A 26,880-nucleotide genomic window follows, 5' to 3' on the forward strand; every position below is an offset into this window, starting at 1 on the left:
AATTCTCTCCAGTTCTGCCCCTTTTCTCGCTCAGTGTCTCACCCGGGCTGTAAAATCCGGGGAGATTCGCCCCTTTCCCCGCCAATGAGCCGCTCTCCCGTCCCCCCCATTTCCCCCTGGTCTCTCCAGGAGTCTGATTTTCCACCTCCAGTTGCAGGTCCTGACACGTTTTCTCTGCAGATCTCAAGGGTGGATGTGCCCAGCCCTGAGGCTGTGGGTCCTGGAGGTGGGTATTGCTGGGGGCCTGGTGGCTGCAGAACAGCCGGGGTGGGCGTCTCTTGGGGAGCTGGGACAGGGGGTTAGAGGGAGCCTGGTGCTGTGCCAGGGGCTCCGTCTGGGCTTCCCCGGCTGGCTCCTGGGATCGCTGCCCTGCCCAGTGCACAGAGCTGGGGGAGGGGGTCCCTGGCACTAGGTCAGGGGATGCCAGGGAAGCAGAGGGGTCCCACTGAAAAGCATCAGGGGGTCCCGCTGGGTGTAGGAGGGGGTCCCAGGCAAATGGCAGGGCAGATCCTCCTGTGGGGGAGTCCTAGGCAGGCAGTGAGGAACTTCTACTAACCATGATCTTTCTCTCTGATCAACTTGTGCCAGAGTCCTGGCTCCAAGCACTGCCTGGGATTCCCCAGTCACAGGCCCTGTCACTGTGATAACTTTCTATCCACTTATCAGTCACTGTTCGTGTAAAATCACAGATTTTGCTTTTCTCCTCTTTTGAAAACTGCAGGAACTTTTGCTTCCGTTTGGAAAATTTGTGCCCCCCAGTCCTTGTTCTCGATCTGGGGGGTGAGGGAGGTGGGAAGGGGGTCAGCACTGCCACACAATGGTCTCTTCCACAGTGTTCTGGACTCATTCTTTCTGAAATCTGGTTTCATTGAGACCATTGTTAATCCAGAGTCACTGTATGGAAAGACAAGGAGTGACTCCGGATGGACAGTGGGGGAAATAAGATCAGCAATTCTCCCTGTGAGGAGGGGCTCTCATTAGCTGCTCTCCCCAGAGAGCTAAAGGAGGGAAGCTGCTCAAATGCTCTGTCCCTCTCTGCTCAGGATACTGGGGTTCAGCTTCCTGGGTCAGAGGCTGCAGCCTCCATTGTGATCTGGGAGACCAGGGTTAGCAGCTGCTGCTCCCCCAGTGGGGTTCTGTGCTGGGATGTGACCTGAATTAAAGCTGCTTCTCTGCCTGGCCCAGGGGATGACTTTCTCCAACTGGTCCTAGCCCCCTAGGGCAGCCCTGGGCCCTGTTAATACTAAATTCTGATCCAGACATTTCAAGTAACTGAAAGAAACGAAGGGAAAATGCTGGGGTCTGGCCTTAAAATGACTCTACACAAACAGACCCCCCTCATTTCTCGTCCAATTAACAATTGCAGGAGCAAATCCAGCCATGGGGGAGCAAACTACCCAGGAATGGGACTTTCCTACCAGACGGGCAGGGAGAGGGGAAAAGGAGAAAGAGACTGAAAGGGGCTGTGGGAGAGAAGAGTTTGGAGAGAGATTTCCAGATCTCTAATCTGCCCAGACAGATGTATTGCTGCACCCTGGGTAGAATCACTTTCCTGTGGAAAAGATGAGAAACAGACAGAGGAAAATCCAGTTCCTGAGTCCATATCCCTCCTGCTGGGGTGTGGCTGCCATGGGGTCAGTCTCTGAGGGAATCCCCCACAGTGACTCCTTTCGTTCTGCTTTTTTCTAGCCTTGTGTTCAGAGACTTTGTTACGGGGTGAGGGGAGGGAGAAGGGAGGTTAAAAATGTCTCTGTGGGCTTAGCCTGGCAGGAGAGGCCAGGTCTACACTGTACAAAGAGATCCAGCCTTTCTCATCATGGCAGACTCTAGGGTGTCTGTGTGCGGGAAAAGGGCCTGGGGGAATCATGCTGTGAAATGAATTAAAGCCTGTTCTGAAACCTCCACAACTGCCCTTCTCGCCCTGCCAGGCTGCAGAATAACGTCCATGTTTCACTCCAGTTCATCCCGTCCTCTCGTTGGACAGGGGAGAGAAATGGCTGCAGAGGAGCCAGTTCAGGTAGGTATTATCAGGGGGTTGCTGGTGGGTTCCTCCAGGGGGGGAGAGGGACAGCAAATACGTGGGAGATGGGAAGGTTTGCACAGGCTGGTTTGGAGGTGGAATCTGGTTTGCAGGAAATGCACAGGGTGGAGAAAGGGAGGAGGACAGGGGTGTGCTAAACCTGCTGGGAGTTATTTAATATGTGGCCTAGATTCTAGGAACAGACCCAGGAGGTTCGGCAGTGGAAATGCTCTAGTTTGTGGAGCAGAAAATAACCCAGCTGCATGGGGCTGGGAAAACTGACCAGACTCATAGTGCTGGAGCCTGAGCTCACTAACCAGCGGCTGCTGTGAGATATGAAGGGGGCACCCACCAGTGAGGCTTGGGGGAGATTCCCCTCCCTTCACATCCAGCTCTTCAGAATGGGGAGGTTGTTGGGCTTCCTACCAGGGAGCTGTCCCTGGACCCTGCTAGGGGCTCCATCTCCTGTGTCAGTCAGTGGCTAGTAGGTGTGTGATGGATCTGCTGGGAGACAGGAGGGGCTCTCGCTTCGTCCCCTCCCCTGGTATTTCCTGGATGCGCTGAGCGGAGTGGGGATGGGACTCTGACTGCAATCCACCCAGAGTTTCTGTTTGGCTCCTGTCCCCCATGTATAGGGGGGCTGTGAGTGGAGCAGCAGATACTGAGTGTTGGACTCTCGCTCTTTCAGGGGCCGGTGACCTTCGAGGAGGTGGCTGTGTATTTCACCAGGGAAGAGTGGGCTCTGCTGGACCCCACTCAGAGAGCCCTCTACAGGGATGTCATGCAGGAGAACTATGAGAATGTGACCTCGCTGGGTAAGGGTTCCTGTCCCCTCGGTTCTTGGAAGGGGAAAAGAAGGGGCATGGTTCACGGCAGCCCCACAATGCCACCTCTACTCTGCCCTGTTTCAGCATCACCCCAATATGCCAGTAACACACAAGCTACCAGAGACCCTCCCCTGCTGCAGAACACTTTGGGAACAGAGCACAGGAGCCATATCGCACAGTGTCAAATATCTCCTGTTTGCTCAAGTAAAACTGAGGGTTCAGTGCGGCATAATCAGCAGAAGCTTCCTACTCCTGATCTCTCAAACCGTGAGCCTTCTCCACCCAGACCACAATTATGCTTGGGGTGTAACGAGCAGGCTGCTGGAGTCAGCTGCTGATCCAGGGTCACTTATCACACAGACAGTCCGTGCGTCCTTGAATGCTGGCTGGGGGTATCCAGAGACGGAAGCTCAGTGGCGGATTTAACGTTAGTGGGGCCCTGTGCTCAGCTCCATTTTAGGGGTCCCTCCTTGGGACATAAGCAACAAAAAGATCACCCTCTCTTATTTCCCTCCCACCCCCATTTTTCATTCTTTTTTTTTCTCTCCTTCTCCTATAAGTAATAGGAAGTAAATGAAAATAAAGTGAGGTACATTGATTGTTTTTGTCGTCTAACCGATTTTTCCACAGACCACTTGAAAATGACTGAGAGTCTTGGTGCACCACTTAATGATCTTTCCATATATTGTTTGTGCCGTTAGCTAACTATTTTAAAGTGCTTTGGATAAGAGCCCTTTATTAAAAATTAAAAATGTTGGAGTGCAGGGTCTGGCCAGGAGTTAGGGTGTGGGAGGGGGCTGAGGTTTGGGGCAGGGGGTTGGAGAGTGGAGCACTTACCTGGAGCAGCTCCTGTTTCATGCGAGCAATGCAGGTGGGGATGTGGGGGGGCAGGAGTCAGGGCTGGGGGTGCAGGGTCTGGGAGGGAGTTGGGGTGCAGGAGCAGCTGGAGATTGGGGTGCAGGGTCTGGCCAGTTTTTAGGTTGCTGGAGGGGGCTCAGGGTTGGGGCTGGAGGTTGGGGTGTGAAGTGCTTACCTGGGGCAGCTCCCATGTGGTGTGAGGGGTGCAGGTGGCAATGTAGAGGGGGGTGTGCAGGAGCTCCCATTTGGTGCTCAGGGTGCGGTTGAGGATGTGTGGGGGGTGCAGGAGTCAGAGCATGGGGTGTGAGGGCTCGTTATGTGGGAGGGGATGCAGGAGTCAGGTCTAGGGCTGGGAGGGTGGGCTGGGGTACTGGGGGTGCTCCCAGCCCCCTATCCTGAGTGGCTCAAGCAGGGGCTGGGGGGTATGTGATAGGGGAGTGCTTTGTAAAGCTGGGAGCTTTTCAAACAGAGCTGCTAACGGGGAGTTTCGTGAGGGAGTTTGGAAGGGGAGTGGGAAGGGGGGAGGTGCTCTTGCCATTCTTTAAAACACTTAAGCTATAATACAAACTTCTTGATTGAAACAAAACCCCTGTTGTTAACCTAGGTGGCTGTAAGAGAGAATGCAGGCAGGAGCCCAGCAGCAGAGTGGGGGCTATCCTGTTTATTGCTCTCAATGTAGCATGTATGATACCTGCCCTGTGGGCGGGGGGCTTACGTGTGCATTCGGTGCAAGGAGCTCCTGGCCCTCAGAGACCGCGTGGAGGCTTTGGAGGCCAGGGTGGTGGAACTGGAGACGCTAAGGGAGGCAGAGAAGTATGTTGATGAGGCTTTTCCGGGACACTGTAGATTTCTCCCACCTCTGGTCAGACAGCCACTGCGCTGTTGAGGAGGATGAAAGGCCCAGGGAAGGAGAGCTGTCAATGGGAGCAGAGGGAAACCTTCCCATAGTTGGGACCCTCCTCTCAGATGGTGTTGGGGTAACCTCTTGCACTGCGGTTACCTCTCCGGGGAAGGAACCCCAGGCATTAAGAAAAGGCAGCTGTTAGTAATGGGAGATTTGATCATTAGAAACAAGGATAGCTGGATTTGTGATGACCGGGAGAACCGTATGGTGACTTGCCTGCCTGGTGCGAAGGTTGCTGATTTCTCGAGGCATCTAGATAGATTTAAGTGTAGTGCTGGGGAGGAGCCGGTGGTCGTGGTACATGTAGGCACCAATGACATAAGGAACGGTAGGTGAGACGTCCTGGAGGCCAAATTTAGTCTGCGAGGAAAGAGACTGAAATCTGGGACCTCTATGGTGGCATTCTCAGAAAAGCTTCCAGTTCCACGCACAGGGCCAGGTAGGCAGGCAGAGCTTCAGAGTCTCAATGCGTGGATGAGATGATGGTGTAGAGAGGAGGCGTTTAGATTGATTAGGACCTGGGGAAACTTTGGGGATGGGGGAGCCTATACAGGAAGGATGGGCTCCACCTAAACCAACGTGGAACCAGACTGCTGGCACTTAACATGAAAAAGGTTGCAGAGCAGTTTTTAAACTAAGAGAACGGGGAAAAGCCAATGGCTGCAGAGGAGCTCGTGGATTGGACAGAGACTTGTCTTAGAGGGTGTTGGGAATAGAATGTGAAATGCTGAGATTGTTTAGGCTTCTGGGACGAGCCGATAACGCTGGGAACTGTGTATAAAGGGCTGACCTTGGGCGCGCTCTCATCGGCCAGCTAACTGTAAATAGGATGATAAGTCAAACAGGTGTGTAGGATGTTAATTAGGATGGGGTTACAGCTGCGGCTGTGTATATTTAATTAACCAATTAGCAACTGTCTGATTGCTTGCCATAATGGGATATAAGAGCATGCTGGAAATGAATAAAGAACTCTCTGCTTATGATCACATGCGTTGTCAGACTCTGTCCCTGCTCCTCTGCGATGCAACAAATGGTGACCCCGACGTGATTCGTATCGAATGAGGATAGTGTTGGTGGCCTGAACTGAAAAGAAGAAAAGGAGGCGCACCTGAGCTCAGTGTCGAGCGGCTAGGAGCCGCAGGGCGTCCGAAAAGAGGGGCACACCTGAGCTCAGTGTCGAGCGGCGGCCGCAGGGCGTCCGAAGAGAAGGGCGCACCTGAGTTCAGTGTCGAGCGGCTAGGAGCCGCAGGGCGTCCGAAAAGAGGGGCGCACCTGAGCTCAGTGTCGAGTGGCAAGCCGCAGGGCGTCTGAAAAGGGAGGCACACCCCAGCCCAGAGGTGAGCAGCTAACATGGGAACCGCTGCATCAGCGGAAGAAAGGACGGTGCATAAATATTTGATGCGCATCGCGGAGCGGCAGGGAGAGAAGCTCCCCTCTGATAAGTTATCCCGTCTGCTGCGGTGGGGACGGAGAAGGGGACTTTCTGTTCAACCATGTACAATTTTTGATAAAACTGTTTGGGAGCGGCTAGGCTCCGAGCTTTGGAAGTCGGTGGCTCGGGGCGATAAGGAGGCCTTCTCCCTGAGTCCAGTATGGAATAAGGCGAAGGAGATAGTAGAAACTCGCGCCGAGGCAGGAGTGCAGGCGGCCCTTTCTGAGCTTTGCCGCCCAACGCCCGGAATGCCTTCTGTGTTGCCGGTTGGAGCCAGAGAGTTTTTCGGTGGTGAGGACACGGTGATACCTTTGGCTTCCAACCCCTACCCTATGGATGATGTTGCCCCTGCTACGGCCCCACTACCCTCCAGTGTGGCTATCGGCCCGACATGATTGATCCTGCTACGGTCCGTTACCCCGATACGCCCGAGCCTATGGAGACAGCCTTGCCGGATGCACCTCCAAAGCCATGCCGTGTCCATGGGGACTGGGGGTGCCACGATTGCGGGGGGACAGAGGAGGCTCGGGTGGAACATGTGCCATCGAACCCATATCCCGATTTGACTACGTTTACTCAGTTTACTCAGTCTGATGCCTTCTATAAGGAGATGGAGCGCCAGGGTTGACAGCTGCAGCATATATGTGACAAGTTGGACCAATTGGAAGGTTTTCCACCTGGATCGTCGCGATCGCATCTTCACAAGTGCTTTCATTCGACTCGCCCCCGCCCGCCTGGGCCCGGGGACCCTCCAACTGGGGACCCTCCGGATCCGGTACAGCGCTGGCATGGGGTTTTAAGAGAAGCCATCCTTGAAGGTCTAACACCTGAGGCCTTTCCGGTGATTACGCCAGACCCTCAACACCCTAATCATAGACGGTGGGCCCCTTTGGACTGGAAGTTGATCCGTGAGGCACAGAAATCGATCATGGCTTATGGACTAGATAATCCGTATGTACAGTCTATCATTGAACAGGTATTTGCTGGCCAAGCAATGTGTCCGTACGATGCGATTAAGCTAGCTGACATGCTTCTTACACCTACACAGAAACTGTTGTGGAAAGATGATTGGGCTAAGAGAGTTGACTTGGCTCTTGTCCGCAATTTGGATTTACCGGATGGTGATCCTCGGCGCGTGGCCACTGCTGATATGTTTTTGGGAGCCGGTCGCTTTGTTGACCCGCATTTGCAAGCTCGCCTTGAACCCCGGATCCTGCAGCAATCACAGGAACTAGCCTTGGCTGCCTTTAAAGCAGTGCCCCAGATGGGGAAGCCGACCCCTCCCTATGCTAAAATTACACAAGGCCCATCGGAACCGTATTCCACCTTTTTGGATCGCCTTCGAGAGGCTATTGATAGATCTCCTAATCTGACGCCAGAGGCCAGAACTGCAGTTGGACTTGATCTTGCAACCCAGAATGCAAATCCCACTTGCCGCCGTATATTAGCCACCTTGCCCAAGACTGCGACCCTGATGGAAATGATCGAGGCATGTGGTAGGGCCGCTATGCTTGAGGAGACGGATAAGGCAGCAATTCATGCTAAGGCACAGGCCTCTGCACTGGCCGTGGCGTTACAACCCCTGCTCGGGGGACAGCGGGGGGCTAGAAGACCGACCCGGCCAGCCGGCCCCTGTTTTGGTTGCGGAAAACCCGGGCATTTCCGGCGGGACTGCCCTATGCAAAATGGGCAGCGGGCCTCTGATGTATCACCTAAAGCTGCAACTGGCGCTTGCACACGATGTGATAAGTTTGGACATCGCGCCGCCGACTGTTGGGCGCGTTACACGAAGGATGGAACACCGCTGCCGGAAGCGGATCGCGAGCGCCCTCGGAGGAGCGCGACGACACAAGTGCCTCCACCCGCCAACCCGGCTGCCTGGAACACCTCACCGGAGCAACCCGTGGCAGTGCCGGAGTGGACTTGGCCACAGCGACAGATGTAGTTTTAGAGACTGACGAGGTTCAAGTTCTTCCTTCCAACATCGATGGTCCATTAGGATTTGGACTGAGTGCCCTTTTGATTGGCCGTTCGTCAACATCGAAACAAGGTATTTTTGTTTTGCCTGGCCTTATTGATGCCGACTATACGGGGAATATTGGGATAATGGTACGTGCCCTCTGTCCCCCTGTGACTATAATTGCTGGTACACGTCTTGCTCAGTTAATACCTTTCAAGGGATGTGTGCCCCGATCGACCCCGATTGACCGCGGGTCTCGAGGGTTTGGATCCACTGGCCCTCCCCAAACTGCCTTTGCTATGCACATTACTTCGCGTAAGCCCATCCGAACTGTTCGGCTTCAGGGATCCAATGGGCGGCAGATCACTCAGGAAGCTTTTATTGGGGATGCAATGCAGAGTGGGGTAATTGAGGCACCTGGGACGACAGAGGTAGAAGATACTGTGTTTACCTTGGAATTAGAGCACGCTGAAGCGGTTGCAGCTGAGGCCCCCATGCAGAATGATGTAGGAGATGCGCCGTTTAACCTAGTATCAGAATGCCCAGGGGCAGTTGTAAATGGGGCCCCTCTACAGAGCGACATGTGTCCTCAAGAACTGCCTGTGTGTGGAAAGGGACACGAAGAGGAGCCTATGGAAGCAAAACAAACATTTCTACTGACGACAAGTTCAAGTGACAATCAGCGAGGGGAAACCAAGTTTGAGCTAAGGACGGAAGTGGAAAAAGATTTGTTTGAATCTGGAAAATTAGAACTTGCAAGCGGTGATAAACTTTATTCAACTCCAGTGCAGCTGGAAGATATTGGCTCACCCATTCCTAGTACTGAAAGCTCTGAGGCTCAAAAAGCATCTGTGCCTGTTACAGCTGCAGCAATTGACGCACAAATCATTGCAGAAACTGTAACGCCTATGGAAACCTCGGCTGAAATTTTAAAGCCTTTAGAAGCAGTGCCTGAAATATTATTTCCTGAACTAGTCCACGATGTTACCACTGCTTATTCGGGATTTGAGGCTGCAAGCAGTAGCAGTGAAGCAATTGCAACTGTGTTAGTATCAGAGATGTCTGCTGCAGTGGTGGATGGAATGTCTGAAAGAGCCACAAGATGTACACAACCTGGGCCCCTGGAGGATAGTTGCTTGTTTGCTATGCCAGGATTCTTTCTGTTTGATCCTCCCTGAATGATTTATTAATTGGGATAAATTTTTGCTTTGCCTGAATGTATAGGGTATTTGTGTGTTTTAAGTAATGATTGATTGCCCCCCCATTACTTGCCCCGGCTCTCTGGAGCTTGGTTACCTTTGTTTTTGAAGTTTGAGAACACTCAGCCGAAAGGTTTGTTGAGTATTCTCAAAGGGGGGAGTTGTAGGTTATTAGATATAAATTTAGGTAATTTGGAAGTATGGTTTTGGGTTGTTAGCCTTATTAGATTTTTGTATGTTTTGTGCAGTTGTATGATTGTTTGATATTTGATGTAGCCCCCACGGTGGGAAAGTACAGATAGTTGTTCACAGAAGATACCAGAAAGGTAGGGGCTAGTACGGTTTAGCAAGAGGAAATATGGATCGGGCCCAGGCAGGCACGCAATAGATAGAGAACTTGAAGAGGAAAAAAGGATCGGGCCCAGGCGGCGGGCAACAGACAACAAGCTTGGAATACTGGTTGATAACCTTGAGGGTGTAGTTGATAGGAAAGGTAATTAACTACTAGCGAGTAATGTTAGGCAGAGTACAAAGTTAACTCTGTGGTTGCTGGAGGGAATAGCAGTTGAATTTTGTAAAGATGCTAAAGAGAAAAGTTTTTGGTGTTTTTGAAATGTTTGTAAATAAATTTAGGCAAAGAAATTAGTTTGCAATTGGTGGGTTATAAATAATTTTGTTGCATTAGTTGAAGATTGTATATTGTGCTATGTAATTGTATTAGGCTAAGGGTATATAAGTGGTGATTTTTTGGGGGGGTTTAAAAGTAGAAGTTAATAGTAAGAACCCTTAAGCTGTGAATAGCTTTGAATTTAGAAGTAAGTCAGGATGCAATTGTATTACTGTAAATGATTTAATTGATGATGTAATTTTTCTTTTTTTGCCTGATGGTACTAAGGGTATTTGTATATTGTATGTAATGATTGCTTGCCCAGTAGGGGTAGTTTTGTTTTGTTTTTTAGATATTAAGAAAATTGGTGTTAGCTGCATAGCATTTTATGTACCATGCATTTATTTATAGAGTCAAATTTATGTTATGTGTCTTATGTTTTGTTTGTGGTGTTTGTTTGTTTGTTTTCTGGCCAGAATTGTCTTTTGCGTTTTATGTGGTTTATGTTGTGTTTTTTCTAGGACCCCCTCCTCAGTGTCAGTTTGATCGCCTGACGTCTGAGGATGATTTGGTAATAGAAGTTTGCCACAAGTTGGTGTGCTATAGAGAAGGGGGGAATCCTGTAGAATTTACACCATTTATTTGTTGTGCTTTGTTTTTGTTTGGTGTTGTTGGGGTTATGTTAAGAATTGCATGGTTATATAGGTTGGCTTTATAAAGTTTTAATTTTGGCTTGTGATAGATTGTGGTGTTATGCTGTTATAAGTTGGAAATGTTTTGCTAATGTTTTTATCCTTTTTTTTCCCCTCCTTTTTGATTTTGGGTAGAGGGGGGAAGTGTTGGGAATAGAATGTGAAATGCTGAGATTGTTTAGGCTTCTGGGACGAGCCGATAACGCTGGGAACTGTGTATAAAGGGCTGACCTTGGGCGCGCTCTCATCAGCCAGCTAACTGTAAATAGGATGATAAGTCAAACAGGTGTGTAGGATGTTAATTAGGATGGGGTTACAGCTGCGGCTGTGTATATTTAATTAACCAATTAGCAACTGTCTGATTGCTTGCCATAATGGGATATAAGAGCATGCTGGAAATGAATAAAGAACTCTCTGCTTATGATCACATGGGTTGTCAGACTCTGTCCCTGCTCCTCTGCGATGCAACAGAGGGGAGTCTAGTGATAGAGATTTTCTAGTTTTAGTCAGGAAGAGAGGCTGGAAGAGGGTAAAGTAGGGGCCAGATCAGACGAGAAGCATTCACACACACAAGAATCTGACACATCAGAAAAGGGCAGACAAATAAACAGTGGCAAGTTTTTCAAGTGCTTGTACACAAATGCCAGAAGTCTAAATAATAAGATAGGTGAATTAGAGTGCCTCGTGTTAAAGGAGGATATTGACATAATAGGCATCACAGAAATCTGGTGGAGTGAGGACAATCAATGGGACACAGTCATTCCAGGGTACAAAATATATCGGAAGGACAGAGCAGGTCATACTCGGGGGGTGGGGAGGGGAGTGGCACTGTATGTTAAAGAAAATGTAAACTCAAATGAAGTAAAAAATCTTAAATGAAACCACATGTTCCATAGAATCTCTATGGATAGTAATTCCATGCTCTAATAAGAATATAACAATAGGGCTCTGTTATCGACCACCTGTCAAAGACAGTGATAGTGAGGATGAAATGCGAAGAGAGATTAGAGAGGCTATCAAAATAAAGAAATCCATAATAATGGGAGATTTCAATTATCCCCATATTGACTGGGTACATGTCACCTCAGGACAAAATGCAGAGACAAAATTTCTGGATACTTTAAATGACTGTTTCTTGGAGCAGCTGGTACAAGAACCTGCAATAGGAGAAGCAACTCTCGATTTAGTCCTGAGTGGAGCGCAGGATCTAGTCCAAGGGCTAACTATAACAGGACCGCTTGGAAATAGTGACCATAATATAACAACATTTAACATTCCTGTGGTGGGAAGAACAGCTCAACACTGGCATTTATTTTCAGGAAGGGGAACTGTGCAAAAATGAGGGGGTTAGTTAAACAGAAATTAAAAGGTACAATGACTAGAGTGAAATCCCTGCAAGCTGCATGGACACTTTTCAAAAACACAATATTAGAGGCCCAAATTAAATATATACCCCAAATTAAAAAACACAGCAAAAGAACTAAAAAAGAGTCACCGTGGCTTAACGACCATGTAAAAGAAGCAGTGAGAGATAAAAAGGCATCTTTTAAAAAGTGGAAGTCAAATCCTAGTGAGGTACATAGAAAGGAGCATAAACACTACCAAATTAAGTGTAAAAATGTAATAAGAAAAGCCAAAGAGGAGTTTGAAGAAGGGGCTAGCCAAAAACTCAAAAGGTAATTACAAAAGCAGGAAGCCTGCTAAACAGGCCTGGGGCCACTGGACGATTGAGATACGAAAGGAGCCCTTAAAGACGATAAAGTCATTGCGGAGAAACTAAATGGATTCTTTGCTTCAGTCTTCATGGCTGAGGATGTTGGTGAGATTCCCAAACCATTTGTGGGTGACAAATCTGAGGAACTGCCACAGATTGAAGTGTCACTAGAGCAGGTTTTGGAACTACTTGATAAACTTAACGGTAACAAGTCACCGGAACCAGATGGTATTTACCAAGAGTTCTGAAGGAACTCAAATGTGAAATTGGGGAACTATTAGCTATGGTTTGTAACCTGTCCTTTAAATCGGCTTCTGTACCCAATGACTGGAAGATTGCTAATGTAATGCCAATATTTAAAAAGGGCTCTAGAGGCGATCCTGGCAGTTGCAGACTGGTAAGTCTAACGTCTGTACCAGGCAAATTAGTTGAAACAATAGTAAAGGAATAAAATTGTCAGGCACATAGAAGAACAAAAATTGTTGAGCAAAAGTCATTATGGTTTCTGTAAAGGGAAATCATGTCTTACTAATCTATTAGAGTTCTTTGAAGGTGTCAACAAACATGTGGACAAGGGGGAATCCAGTGGACATAGTGTACTTAGATTTCCAGAAAGCCTTTGACAAGGTCCCTCACCAAAGGCTCTTACATAAATTGTTATCATGGGATAAGAAGGAAGATCTTTTCATGGATTGAGAACTGGTTAAAAGACAGGGAACAAAGGGTAGGAATAAATGGTAAATTTTCAGAATGGAGAGGAGTAACTAGTGGTGTTCCCCAAGGGTCAGTCCTAGGACCAATCCTATTCAACGTATTCATAAATGATCTGGAGAAAGGGGTAAACAGTGAGGTGGCAAAGTTTGCAGATGATACTTGTGACGATACGGTTCTGATGGGACCCAACTGAGAGTGACAAATCGCTTAAAACAGGGCAGTTACAGCCCAAGGTTGGGATTTTTGCACCTCTAAGGCAAACGAAACCAGTCAGACAAAGAGGACTTTGGTTTCACCTCACTGGTTAACCACAAGTCACACAAGCAATTCCCTTAGACACTCCAGTCTTCCAGTATCACCACCAGTGCCACTCGTCCTGGGGATGAATGGTTATGAAAACCAACACCCCAATACAAGAAAAAGGTTCTCTCGATCCCAAGGAATCAAGCCCCAGACCCAGGTCAATATACACATCAGATCTTACCCACAAATCACGCTGTTGCCAATCCTTTAGAGTCTAAAGGTTTCTTCATAAAAGGAAAAACATAGAGATGAGAGCTAGAATTGGTTAAATGGAATCAATTACATGCAGTAATGGCAAAGTTCTTAGTTCAGGCTTGTAGCAGTGATGGAGTAAATTGCAGGTTCAAATCAAGTCTCTGGAGTACATCCTCCTCTGGGATGGGTCAGTCAGTCCTTTGTTCAAAGCTTCAGTTTGTAGCAAAGTTCCTCCAGAGGTAAGAAGTAGGATTGAAAACAAGATGGAGATGAGGCATCAGCCTTTTATAGGCTTTTCGAGGTGTAAGAACCTCTTTGTTCTTACTGTTGAAAATGACAGCAAAATGGAGTCTGGAGTCACATGGGCAAGTCCCTGCATACTTTGCTGAGTTACAAGGCGTATCTGCCTTCTCTCAGTGGGTCAGTTGAATAGCTGATGTCCTTAATGGGCCATCAAGCAGGTGAGGCAGAGCTAACACCAGCTTGTCTGGGATGTCTCCCAGAAGCACAGCATAAGTTGGAAATACAGACAGGATAGAGCCAATACTCATAACTTCAACTACAAAATGATACATACATATAGACACCATAATTATAACCAGCAACCCATAACCTGGTCTTGGACACCTTATATGACCCCCTGTACATAAGATTTGGTGCCACTACAGGACCTTGGTTGCAACCACGTTCTATATGGTCCCAGATTATATCAATAATGTCACAATACTAAACTGCTCAAGATAGTTCAGACCAAAGCAAACTGTGAAGAACTTCAAAAAGATCTCACAAAACTAAGTGACTGGGCAACAAAATGGCAAATGTGTATAAATGTCAAGTGATGCAGATTGGAAAAAATAATCCCAACTATACATACAATATGATGGGGGCAAAATTAGGCTAATCAGGAAAAAGATCTTTTTGTCATTGTGTATAGTTCTCTGAAGACATCCAGCAGTGTGCAGCGGAAGTCAAAAAAGCTAACAGGATGTTAGGAATTATTTAGAAAGGGATAGACAGTAATACAGAGAATATCTTCTTGCCCTTGTATAAATCAATGGAAATAACTAATTTAGACCCCATCATTTTATATGTATATTTGGGATTATGTTTGCCAATGGGCTGCACTATGTGTTATCCTGACATCTAGTACTGCTGAGATCCTGCATTCAATAATATCCCTGCCCTTCCTGTTCCCGTTCTCCACTGAGCCCCACGCTTATGTTTCCAGCTTCCCCAGGACTCTGTCTCTGGACCCATCTCTCAGCAAGAAGCAGTGCAAGGAGACTTGATTTCTGGGACGTGGATTTACTTTCTGTGTGTTTTAGGAGACTCTTTGGAATTGAGTGTCTGTGACATTAAGCACAGTACAATCTGGACTGTTAACAGCTGTGTCCCCTCAGTTCCCAGGCTGGGGTGCCTTTTACACTGCTCTACTGTGAGAGCAGCCACTCCTGGGCAGTTCACACGCAGTCTCCAGCATGTAACTCGCTCCCAGCTACACAGTATTGAGTGCTGCTAGTCAGTGACTCACAAATTACAGTGCCCCACAGGAAAACCCCAGAAAATTCTCTGCTCCCAGACTTCCCCCAGAAATGTGCATCTTGGGCGAGTCCCTGCATACTTTGCTGAGTTACAAGGCGTATCTGCCTTCTCTCAATGGGTCAGTTGAATAGCTGATCGTCCTTAATGGGCCATCAAGCAGGCTAGGCAGAGCTAACACCAAGTTGTCTGGGGCCTTGTCTACACTACAAGAGTATTTCGAATCAACTTAGTTCGAATTTGTGGATTCGACCTTATGAAGTCGAATTTGTGTATCCATACTAAATACACTAATTCAATTTCTGAGTCCACATTCACGGGGCCAGCGTCGACTTTGGAAGCGGTGCACTGTGGGAAGCTATCCCACGGTTCCCGCAGTCCCCGCTGCCCATTTGAATGCTGGGTAGAGCCCCAATGCCTGCTGGGAGAAATGTGTCGAGGTGGTTTTGGGTAAGTGTCGTCATTGAACCGTCAATCACAACCTCCTCCCTCCCTCCTTGAAAGCGCCTGCGGCAATCTGTTCGTGCACTTTTCTGGTCAGTGACAGCGGACGCCACAGCACTGCAAGCATGGAGCCGCTGCGATCATCGCCGTTTTCTCCTCCTCGCACTTTATCGCCCACCTCTTCCACAGTCAGCTGCTGAGAAATTGGGCTACTTTTCAATGGTGCTGAAAGAACCGGGGGACCGTAGGGGACGATTTACCAACATGAAAATCTGGTGGCAGGGCAAGGTTCATGATTCTTGTGTTTTCAGGAACTGTGGGATGTTCAGACGCCTGCAGGAAGGTAGTTTCTTCCCGGACCTCGAAATAAGTGTTGTGGATGTGCAGATGCCTATAGTCATCCTCGGGGACCCAGCCTGCCCGCTAATGCACTTGCTCATGAAGCCCTATACAGGCGCCTGGGACAGCGACAAGGAACTCTTCAAACACCAGCGAGCAGCGAGACCTGTGACTGTTCATTTTCTTGACAGAGAAGCTGAACCTGCCCCTGTTTCTTTACCCAGTTACTGTTGAGTCTCCTCTTCGGTTACATACCCCGTTCACCCCGTTACCCCCACTTCCAGCACACGTGTAAAAATAAAATACATGTCCCATTATTACTTAACAAAGGTTTCTTTATTCATGACTTTTCGTGAAAGGGTTGAAACTGGGACGCAGACTGTGCTGGGTAGGGTGTGCGGTGATGTAAAGACCGCCTCTAAACTCAAGGAATGACAGGCTCCTGCTCCTAGAGCGGTCCGCAGTGCCGGAATGCTTCTTTCAACGGAGCCTGCCATCCCTCTTTATGGAATTCTGTGTGCGGGCGGATATGTGACCTTGTGCTGGAGGAGGACGGATACAGATTCCTCAGCTGCGTGACTCAGCGGTCCAGGACAAGGACCGCTGTATAAGATCTGTAACCGCCCTCCCCTGCTGCAAAGTCACATCTCCCCCACCCACACAGATCCTGGAAACCACCTCCCATACCGACCAGGGTGCCTACTGACTGCACCGTGTGTGTGACCCGCTGCTGATCCTGCCCCCGTGTCTGTACCCTGGGAAAGGTGACTGTCCTATGCAATTAACCACCCGCTTCCCCACGCCCCCCATTCAAACACAGTCTTCTTTGAAAAACATAACGGAAACAGTAATTAACAGCAAAGCATTTTTATTAATTACGTAGACAGTTAGGGATGGGACTGGGATTGGGACTACTGTGAGTCTGTAAGTAAAGGACTTCGCAAATGTAGGGTATGAGAGCTTTTGGGTACTTGAGCACTGTGCTGGGGTGCTGTGACAGTATTCACGTCCCGGCCGCCCCTCCTCCTGGTTACTTTGGGTGAGGGGATATGGGACTTTGTGGCGGGGAGGCGGTTGCAGATACACTGTAGGGGCTCTGTCCTCCTGCGGTCCTGCAGAACATCCACAAGGCGCCTGAGCGTGTCCGTTTGCTCCTCACTAGTCCAAGCATTGTTTGAGTCGCCTGCTTGTCTTCCTCACGCCACCTCTCCTCCCGTTCGCTGTGTGAGCGCTGGTACAGAGAGACGGTCTCCCTCCACTGTATCTGCTGGTCCGCCTCGGCTAGGTAGCAGCTCATACGTTCCTCGAACATCTTGTCCCGTGTCTTTTTTTTTCGCCGCCTAATCTTGCCAAGCCTCTGCGAGGGGGATGCTGTGGCAGGTCTGGAGACAGTGGAGGCTGTGAGATGGGAAACAGGGAGTGAATTCCTTGCAAATATACATTTTTGCGAACAATTAACTGAGTCTAGGCTGTCTGTGTGAATTCTTGGTTGAGAGCCCTGTGCCTGCTGGGGCACAAATCATTTTCGCGGTGGATTCTGGGTAAATGTCGCCATTCATTCCTTCCTCCGGAAAGCAACGGCAGACAATCATTTTGAGCACGTTTTCCATGAATTGCCCTGGCATACGCCATAGCGTGGCAACCATGGAGCCTGTTTTGGATTTTGTGTATGTCACCATATGTGTACTAGATGCCGCTGACAGAGGCGGGCCAGCAGCGCTGCACAGCAGCATGCTTTTGCTTTTGCATGACAGCAGCGATGGTTGTTTTCCCTTTCACTTTTCCCTTTTCCCTTTCACTTCTGGGGGTGGGTGGGGGGTGCGCGCAAATTGCAGAACTATGCCCTGACCCACCGCGGACACTGTGTTTGACCCTAGAAGCATTTGGAGCTCATCCAAGAATGCAAATACTTTTCGAGACAGCAGGAACTGTGGGATACCTTGCGTCCTCATTCCCCCCTCCCTCCATGAGCGTCCATTATATTCTTTGGCTTTCCGTTACGCTCGTCACGCAGCTGCGTGCTGAGTCTGTGCTATGCCGTCTGTCCGTAGATTTTTTAAAAATACTTTGGGCCAGGCGTAAAATTACATTAATTCCCCTAATTAGATGCAGGAGTCTCCGAGCGAGATCACCCTGAGGACGGTCACTGAAGGAGATAGAGAACGCATGCTGCGTGAAAGCTAGCATGAACCAGGGCCCGATGCAGCCGTGCTCGGGGAGGCAGTGCTCCATGAGTAATTCATGAAAGCCTCGCGGAAAAGTGTGCTACCACGGAGCACCCAATAAGGCAGCTCTCCCAGGAACCTCCTGCTGATGCTTTCCGATTAACGGAAGGAGAGCTTCGTGGAGATCTCCCTGGATGATTTCTGTTCTATCCCCATATATAGAGAGACCTCCTTTTCACACACTTAAGATTCCTGTTATATTAAGAATAAAAGTTAACATGGTTAAAGCACTTACCGACTGATCCTTCCCTGATTCAGGATCCGGGTTCATGGCCGGGAGGGTTGGTAGGGGATCTCCGTGACGGTGATGAATAGATCCTGGCTGTCGGGGAAGCCAGCGTTGTAAGCGCTGTCGCCTGCCTCGTCCTCCACAAACACTTCCTCATCTTCCCCGCCCGCGAACATCTCCGAGGAACTGTCCGTCGACACTGTCCCATCGTCAGAGTCCATGGTCACTGGTGGGGCAGTGCTGGCAGGCTCCGTGGCGTCCGTTTGCCGCTTTGATTTTTGGTAGGCTTGTCTGGGGTCCTTTGTTTTCACGCGCTGCGTTGCATGATGGCTGTATCCTCTGTCTGGATCATGGCTCTGGAGACCTTCTCGTAGGTCTTTGCATTAAGTTTGTTGGAGCGCAGCTCCAAAAGCACAGACTCCTCGCCCCACACACCGATCAGATCGAAAAGTTCCCGGTCAGTCTATGCTGGGTCCCACTTTCTATTCAGATATTACATGAACTCCTCTGCTGGAGAGCTCTGCATTGCTGCCGGTGCTGCTGAGCTCGCCCGATGTCCAACCACGAAATGAGATTCTAACTGTCCAGAAAGGAAAAGGAATTCAAATTTTCCCGGTCGTTTCCTGTGTGGCTGGTCAGAGCATCGAAGCTCGGACTGCTGTCCAGAGCGTCAACAGAGTGGTGCAGTGTGGGATAGCTCCCGAGCTACTAAGTTCGATTTGCATCCACACCTAGCCTAATTCGAGCTAGCCAGTTCGAATTTAGCGTTACTCCACCTGTCGGGGTGGAGTACCAAATTCGAACTAAAGAGCCCTCTAGTTCGAATTAAATGGCTTCCTGGTGTGGACGGTTGAGCGGTTAGTTCGAATTAACGCTGCTAAATTCGACTTAAAGTCCTAGTGTAGACCAGGCCTGGGATGTCTCCCAGAAGCACAGCACACTGTCCAGCACACTCCTGAACAATGGGAGCTCATATGAAATCTGTTGTTTCATCAGTGGAAAATGACATGCACCAGCCTTGTTATTCCAAATGGAGTTTCCAACACACTTTAATCCAAACACACTGGTTTGATAAAAAAAGGAAACAAAATTATTAACTACCGAAAAAAAAGATTTGAAGTGACTACAAGTAATGAGGCATAAAAGCCAGAATTGGTTATGAAAGAAATGCAAAGATAAAACACAAACTAATGTTTAACTTAACAAGCTAAAAGGGATTTAAAACAAATGTTTCTCTCACCATCTGCTGAGACAGGCTGGTTTTCCTTTCAGCCAGGACTGCCCCTAACCTGCCCCTGCTGCCCACATTCAGTTCTTCAGGAGTTGTCATGAGCAGAGGGAAAAGGGGGAGAGCGAGAGAGAGAGTCTCATGCATTTTCCTCACCTCTTTTTATAATTCAGTCCTTTGTACTAGAAACCACTTCAGTTCTCAGCTGAGTCATGGTGACAGGCTGTCATAGATACGAGCTTCAAGTGTCCCTGTGATGGAATGTAAATGTCATCTTCACACCTTCCCCCTGGTGGAGAATGGCTATTTGACCAGCTGTTTGCCTTGCTGTCTCTGAGGAACTTAAGGTTAGGGTTGCAGCTTTTTCAGTAATATCATACCGTAAAATCTCATCACTTTCCATACAATGTTGCTACACATTGTAACAGGAGTATCAGAGGGGTAGCCGTGTTAGTCTGGATCTGTAAAAGGAGCAAAGAATCCTGTGGCACCTTATAGACTAACAGACAATTAGCAGCATGAGCTTTCGTGGGTGAATACCCACTTCTTCGGATGCAAGTAGTGGAAATTTCCAGGGGCAGGTATATATAAGCAAGCAAGAAGCAAGCTAGAGATAACGAGGTTAGTTCAATCAGGGAGGATGAGGCCCTGTTCTAGCAGTAGAGGTGTGAAAACCAAGGGAGGAGAAACTGGTTCTGTAGTTGGCAAGCCATTCACAGTCTTTGTTTAATCCTGAGCTGATGGTGTCAAATTTGCAGATGAACTGAAGCTCAGCAGTTTCTCTTTGAAGTCTGGTCCTAAAGTTTTTTTGCTGGAGGATGGCCACCTTAAGATCTGCTATTGTGTGTCCAGGGAGGTTGAAGTGTTCTCCTACAGGTTTTTGAATATTGCCATTCCTAATATCTGATTTGTGTCCATTTATCCATACAAATGGACTTCACTAAAATAAGACAGGAGATCTACATTACTCACTTCTCCTTTCTACAAAGGAAAAAGGACTGTAAGCTGTCTAAACTCCTACCTGCTACGTGGGGCCACAACTGTGGTACCCCTAACCCACCCAACAATATCGTCAATCTATCCAACCACACACTCAGCCCAGAAGAAAAGTCTGTCCTATCTCGGGGACTCTCTTTCTGCCCTGCCACCCCCACCAACATGATACAGTTCTGCGGCGATCTGGAAGCCTACTTTCGCCGTCTCCGACTCAAAGAATACTTTCAGGACAACACTGAACAACACACTGATACACAGTTACCCTCCCACCAACAGCACAAGAAGAAGAACTCCACATGGACTCCTCCTGAGGGTCGAAATGACAGTCTGGACCTATACATTGAATGCTTCCGCCGACGTGCACAGGCAGAAATTGTGGAAAAACAACATCGCTTGCCTCATAACCTAAGTCGTGCAGAACGCAATGCCATCCACAGCCTCAGAAACCATCCTGACATTATAATCAAAGAGGCTGATAAAGGAGGCGCTGTAGTCATGAACAGGTCTGACTACCAAAAGGAGGCCGCCAGACAACTCTCCAATACCAAATTCTACAGGCCACTTCCCTCAGATCCCACTGAGGAATACACTAAGAAACTGCATCATCTACTCAGGACGCTCCCTACGCTAACACCGGAACAAATCAACATACCCTTAGAGCCCCGACCAGGGTTATTCTATCTACTACCCAAGATCCACAAACCCGGAAATCCTGGACGCCTCATCATCTCGGGCATTGGCACTCTCACTGAAGGACTGTCTGGATATGTGGACTCTCTACTCAGACCCTATGCCACCAGCACTCCCAGCTATCTCCGTGACACCACTGATTTCCTGAGGAAACTACAATGCATTGGTGACCTTCCGGAAAACACCATCCTAGCCACCATGGATGTAGAGGCTCTCTACACAAACATCCCACACACAGATGGAATACAAGCTGTCAGGAGCAGTATCCCTGATGATGCCACAGCACAACTGGTTGCTGAGCTCTGTGCCTTTATCCTCACACACAACTATTTCAAATTTGATGACAATATACATCTCCAGATCAGTGGCACAGCTATGGGCACCCGCATGGCCCCACAATATGCCAATATTTTTATGGCCGATCTGGAACAACGCTTCCTCAGTTCCCGTCCACTCACGCCCCTTCTCTACCTATGCTACATTGATGACATCTTCATCATCTGGACCCATGGGAAGCAGACTCTGGAAAAATTCCACCAAGATTTCAACAGCTTTCACCCCATCATCAACCTCAGCCTGGACCAATCTACACGGGAGGTCCACTTTCTAGACACCACGGTGCAAATAAGTGATGGTCACATTAACATCACCTTATACCGAAAACCTACCGACCGCTATGCCTACCTTCATGCCTCCAGCTTCCATCCCGGACACACCACAAGATCCATTGTCTACAGCCAAGCACTGAGGTACAACCGCATCTGCTCTAACCCCTCAGACAGAGACCAACACCTACTAAATCTCCACCAAGCATTCTCAAAACTACAGTACCAAAGAGGAAATAAGGAAACGGATCAACAGAGCCAGACGTGTACCCAGAAGCCTCCTACTGCAAGACAAACCCAAGAAAGAAACCAACAGGACTCCACTGGCCATCACATACAGTCCCCAACTAAAACCCCTCCAATGCCTCATCAGGGATCTACAACCCATCCTGGACAATGATCCCACACTTTCACAGGCCTTGGATGGCAGGCCAGTCCTCGCCCACAAACAACCTGCCAACCTGAAGCATATTCTCACCAGTAACTGCACACCGCACCATAGTAACTCTAGCTCAGGAACCAATCCATGCAACAAACCTTGATGCCAGCTCTGCCCACATATCTACACCAGTGACACCATCACAGGACCTAACCAGATCAGCCACACCATCACCGGTTCATTCACCTGCACGTCCACCAATGTAATATATGCCATCATATGCCAGCAATGCTCCTCTGCTATGTACATCGGCCAAACTGGACAGTCTCTAAGGAAAAGGATAAATGGACACAAATCAGATGTTAGGAATGGCAATATTCAAAAACCTGTAGGAGAACACTTCAACCTCCCTGGACACACACTAGCAGATCTTAAGGTGGCCATCCTGCAGCAAAAAAACTTCAGGACCAGACTTCAACGAGAAACTGCTGAGCTTCAGTTCATCTGCAAATTTGACACCATCAGCTCAGGATTAAACAAAGACTGTGAATGGCTTGCCAACTACAGAACCAGTTTCTCCTCCCTTGGTTTTCACACCTCTACTGCTAGAATAGGGCCTCATCCTCCCTGATTGAACTAACCCCGTTATCTCTAGCTTGCTTCTTGCTTGCATATATATATACCTGCCCCTGGAAATTTCCACTACTTGCATCCGAAGAAGTGGGTATTCACCCACGAAAGCTCATGCTGCTAATTGTCTGTTAGTCTATAAGGTCCCACAGGATTCTTTGCTGCTTGTATTGTAACAGGAGGCTATTCAGTAGATTATGTCTTTTCAAATGGTACCTCACAAGCCCTACAGTGATAAATGAAGGGAGGAGGGATCTCCCTTTATAAACACCCAGCCAGCCAGTTGGCTGTAAAATCCTTGTTGGTGCGAGTTCTCTGCTTGCTTTATCTCTAAAGGGTTAACAAGCCAACAGGGTTTAAAAAAAAAGTATTGGGGACCTGACCAAAAGAGCCAATGGAAAGGCTAGAACTTTGTTAAATGGGAAAGTAACTTTCCCTTTGTCTGTTGTTCTCGGAGAAGCGACACGGAGTAGCAATGCTGTTTATGGCTTGAAGCAGGTATGAAAATTCATCTTCCATACCTAGAAGAAATGATTTGGCCAAGGAATGTTTAGACAGACACAATCAGGTTTATTTTTTATTTTGGCTTTTGGATCTACTCGGTGCTATCCCAGATGCTTTTGTTTGCTTGTAAGCTTTAAGCTGAACCCCCAAGAAAGCTATTTTGGGTGCTTACAAACATTTTCTTTTAAGATCTAGCAGAAGCCTAAGTTCCAGATGTATTGTTTTCCTTTTCAATTTTACTAAAATTTACCTCTTTTAAGAACAGGATTGGATTTTTGGTGTCCTAAGAGATTTGTGTGTGTTGTTTGATTAGCTGGTAGCCACAGCTAATTTCCTTTGTTTTCTTTCTCAGCTCTTTCCCAGAGGGGAGGTGAAAGGGCTTGAGGGTGCCCCAGAGGGAAGAATTCTCAAGTGCTCCTTCCTGGGTCCAAGGGTTTGGGGGGGTTTTGCATTTGAGTGGTGGCAGCATTTACCAAGCCAAGGTCAGAGAAAAACTGTAACTTTGGGGGTTTTAATACAAGCCTAGAGTGGCACAAATTAATCTGTAGAATCCTGTCGGGCCCCCACTTTCTGCACTCGGAGTGACAGAGTGGGGATTCAGCCTGACACATACTATGAACAAAATTGATCATAATTTTCTAGAAGAGTGAACATAGGGGAACAGACTAGCACAGTGTCTGTGTGTTCCCAACATATATGTGGGTATTCTAGTCCCTCACAAGCAAGGTGTTCGGCATCTTCAAACAGCTGAGGAACCGGTCCTGGGAATTGACTGGTTTATTAAGTGACACTGTATGGAATTGAGAGACACTTTATATTATTATTATTTTATTATAAATACTGTGGCAAATTGCCAGTACTGTTATGCTGGGTCTCGTACTTTCTCTTCTTTGGGGAAGGTTCAGGGCGCCATTGCTTGCCTCCTAATCGGTATTTTAATTACCCCACTAGTGTCCTTGAGGAGGGAGTGGAGAGGGAGGACCTGGGCCGCCCTCTTCTCCAGGTCCCAACCCAGGGGCCCTGAGGTTAGTGGTGAACCACTTGTACTGGCAGTTCCTTCCCATGGGCTACTTCCCTCTCCTGCCCTTCAGCTTGTGGAGGGGCTTCTTGCCCTCCTTCTACACAAGCCAGGTGCCCCTTACCTAGGGTTTTTGGATTTCTCAGCCCACCGCAGCACTCCTCCAAACTTTCCTTTTGTCTCTCTTCAAAACTGCCCTCTGCTCCAACCAAACCTTCCTACTCCAACTCCCCACACTGTCTGGCTGAAGCAGGGTTTTTTATCACCTGACTGCTGGTGCTCTAATTGGCTTCAGGTGCTCCAGTTAATTTGTAGCAAACCTTCCTCCCTTGCAGGAATAAGGCTCCCTGCTAACACTCTCCTGCTGCATCACAATACCAATATGATGAAATTGCAATTAATTGTGCTATATATGCCATGTAAGGAGTCAGTGAAAATGTTATGAGTTTCCACGTATGATAATCTTGTTTCTATCTTTGTATTGTGAGTTACAGATATGTAGGGTATATCTGTATTCCAGACTTGTGCATTGTTTCTGAGTGACACCCCCAGATATATTGGCATCAGCCCTGCCCAGCCTGTTCGATGGCCCAGCCAGAGTCATCAGCCATACAATGAACCCATTGAAAGGATTAAGGGGATATGCCTATTGAGTCAGCAAGATATGCAGGGTTATGCCTGTTGTGGCAAATTGCCGGCACTATTATGATGGGTCTCCTGCTTTCTCTTCTTTGTGGGGGGGGGGTCAGAGCACCATTTCTTGCCCCTGAATTGGAATATTAACTGCCCCACTAGTGTCCTAGAGGAGGGGAGTGGAGAGGGATGGACCTGGGCCCACCCTCTACTCCAGGTCCCAGCCCAGGGGCCCTGAGGATAGTGGTGAACCACTTGAACTGATGGTTCCTTCCCCTGGGCTACTTCCCGCTCCCACCATTCAGCTTGTGGGGGCTTCCTGCCCTCCCTCTGTACAAGCCCGGTACCCCTTACCTAGGGTCTTGGACTTCTTAGCCCACTGCAGCACTTCTCCAAACTTTCCTCTGCTTCCCTTCAAACTGTTCTCTGCTCCAATACCAATCCCCTCTGCTCCAACTCCTTCCCTGTCTGATTGGAGCAAGGGTCTTTATCAGGTGACTGACTGCAGGTGCTCTAATTGGCTTCAGGTGCTCTAGTTCATCTATAGCAAACTTTCTTCCCTCTGCAGGGAATAAGGCTCCCTTCTAACCCTCTCCTGCTGCCCTCTGGCCACGCTGTATCACACTGTGTACTGAGAATGCCAAGGCTTTTCCGTGCCATGTGCTGTGAAGCTTGTGTTTGGGACACAGGAATTAGAAGCCACTTGGCAAAAGGAATGTAAAGGGCAGCTGCATCATCTCCATTTTGTCTTCAATTCCTCTTCCTACCTCTGGAGCAACTTCTCTACAAACTGAAGGCTTGAACAAAGGACTGAATAATGTGGATGTGTACCAGAGAGCCTTTCAAGCCAGAAACTCACCAATACTGCTAAGAACCAGCTGTATAGATTTCTGAATGTGTCTGACTGCTTTCCCATTTAACAATTCCCTTTTTCTTTCTTTCTTTCTTTTATAATAAACCTTTAGTTTAGATGCTTTCTTGCTTATCAACTTTTAGTTTAGATGCCAATGATTGACTGGCATCGTAGTATTTTGAGTAAGATCCAAACCTATACTGACCTGGTAATGTGGCTGACTCTGGGCTCAGAAGAACACTTTGTTTATGTGAGCCGGGTTTTTAAATAACCTCTCACTGTGCTGGACCTAGGTGCTGATTGAGAGTCAGAGAACTGGCATGCAATAAAGGGGGCCGTGTGATTTCTTTTTTCAGTTTCTCGATAACCAGTGTGGGGGATCAGAAGCACAGTTGGTGACTGGTCGGTGAGTTTAACTTCTGTGTTAACCACCAGTTTGGGGAGCCTCTGCTCTCCCTTTTTCAGCCTGCCCTGATCTTGGCATTTTCAGTGAGGACTAGCCCAGGCACACCGGGTCACACTAAATATTAAAGTTAAATTAATAGAATGTTTTTTATGACAAAGTTTTATGAAATCAACGGAACTCCTTTGTTTTCTTTCATCTGAGCAGGGTTTCCATTTTCCAAACCTGATGTGATCTCCCAGCTGGAACAAGGGGAAGAGCCATGGGTCTCAGACCTGCAGGGTTCAGAAGGAAAACAGACCATGAGTTCTCTCTGCAGAGGTGAGGAAACATTAAACCAACTCTGAGTGTGAAAATGCCTGAAGGAAACATCTGGGATGCCCTACAAAGCCCTTGAGAGGTTTCTCCGTTCATTATTGTTGCCAGCAGGGTCATATCCTCAGGGTAACTATAGCTCATGGCTTCCCATAGATTCTAGCAGACACCAGGCAGTAGCTTCCTCCCTTCCCCCTGCGTATTTGGATGGCATTTGAAAGCCAGATTGATCCCCTCCTCACTCCTGTTTTGGGGAAGAGTATGGGGGAGTTCAGTTTGTGATTTTTATTTGACCTCCTCCATCACTTAGTTTGTTTTGGCTTTTCACTTTTCATCCCTGTTTGATGTTTCTGTCTTTTTCACAGCAGGTGATGCAATGGCATGTGAGAAAGAGGAGCAGAATTCTCAGCAGAAAAATGTTCAGC

At 48.2% G+C, this 26,880-nt stretch overlaps 1 long non-coding RNA gene across 1 annotated transcript; it reads left to right on the forward strand.

The window, feature by feature from the left end:
* Positions 1-2,793: 2,793 nt before the first annotated feature.
* LOC120381861 lies at positions 2,794-26,880 on the forward strand. Its single transcript, XR_005588166.1, has 3 exons — positions 2,794-2,835; positions 26,348-26,461; positions 26,821-26,880. It is a non-coding gene; the product is annotated as an uncharacterized LOC120381861 (long non-coding RNA).

This window comes from Mauremys reevesii, linkage group 14, assembly GCF_016161935.1.
Source record: "Mauremys reevesii isolate NIE-2019 linkage group 14, ASM1616193v1, whole genome shotgun sequence".
Lineage (NCBI taxonomy): Eukaryota > Metazoa > Chordata > Testudines > Geoemydidae > Mauremys > Mauremys reevesii.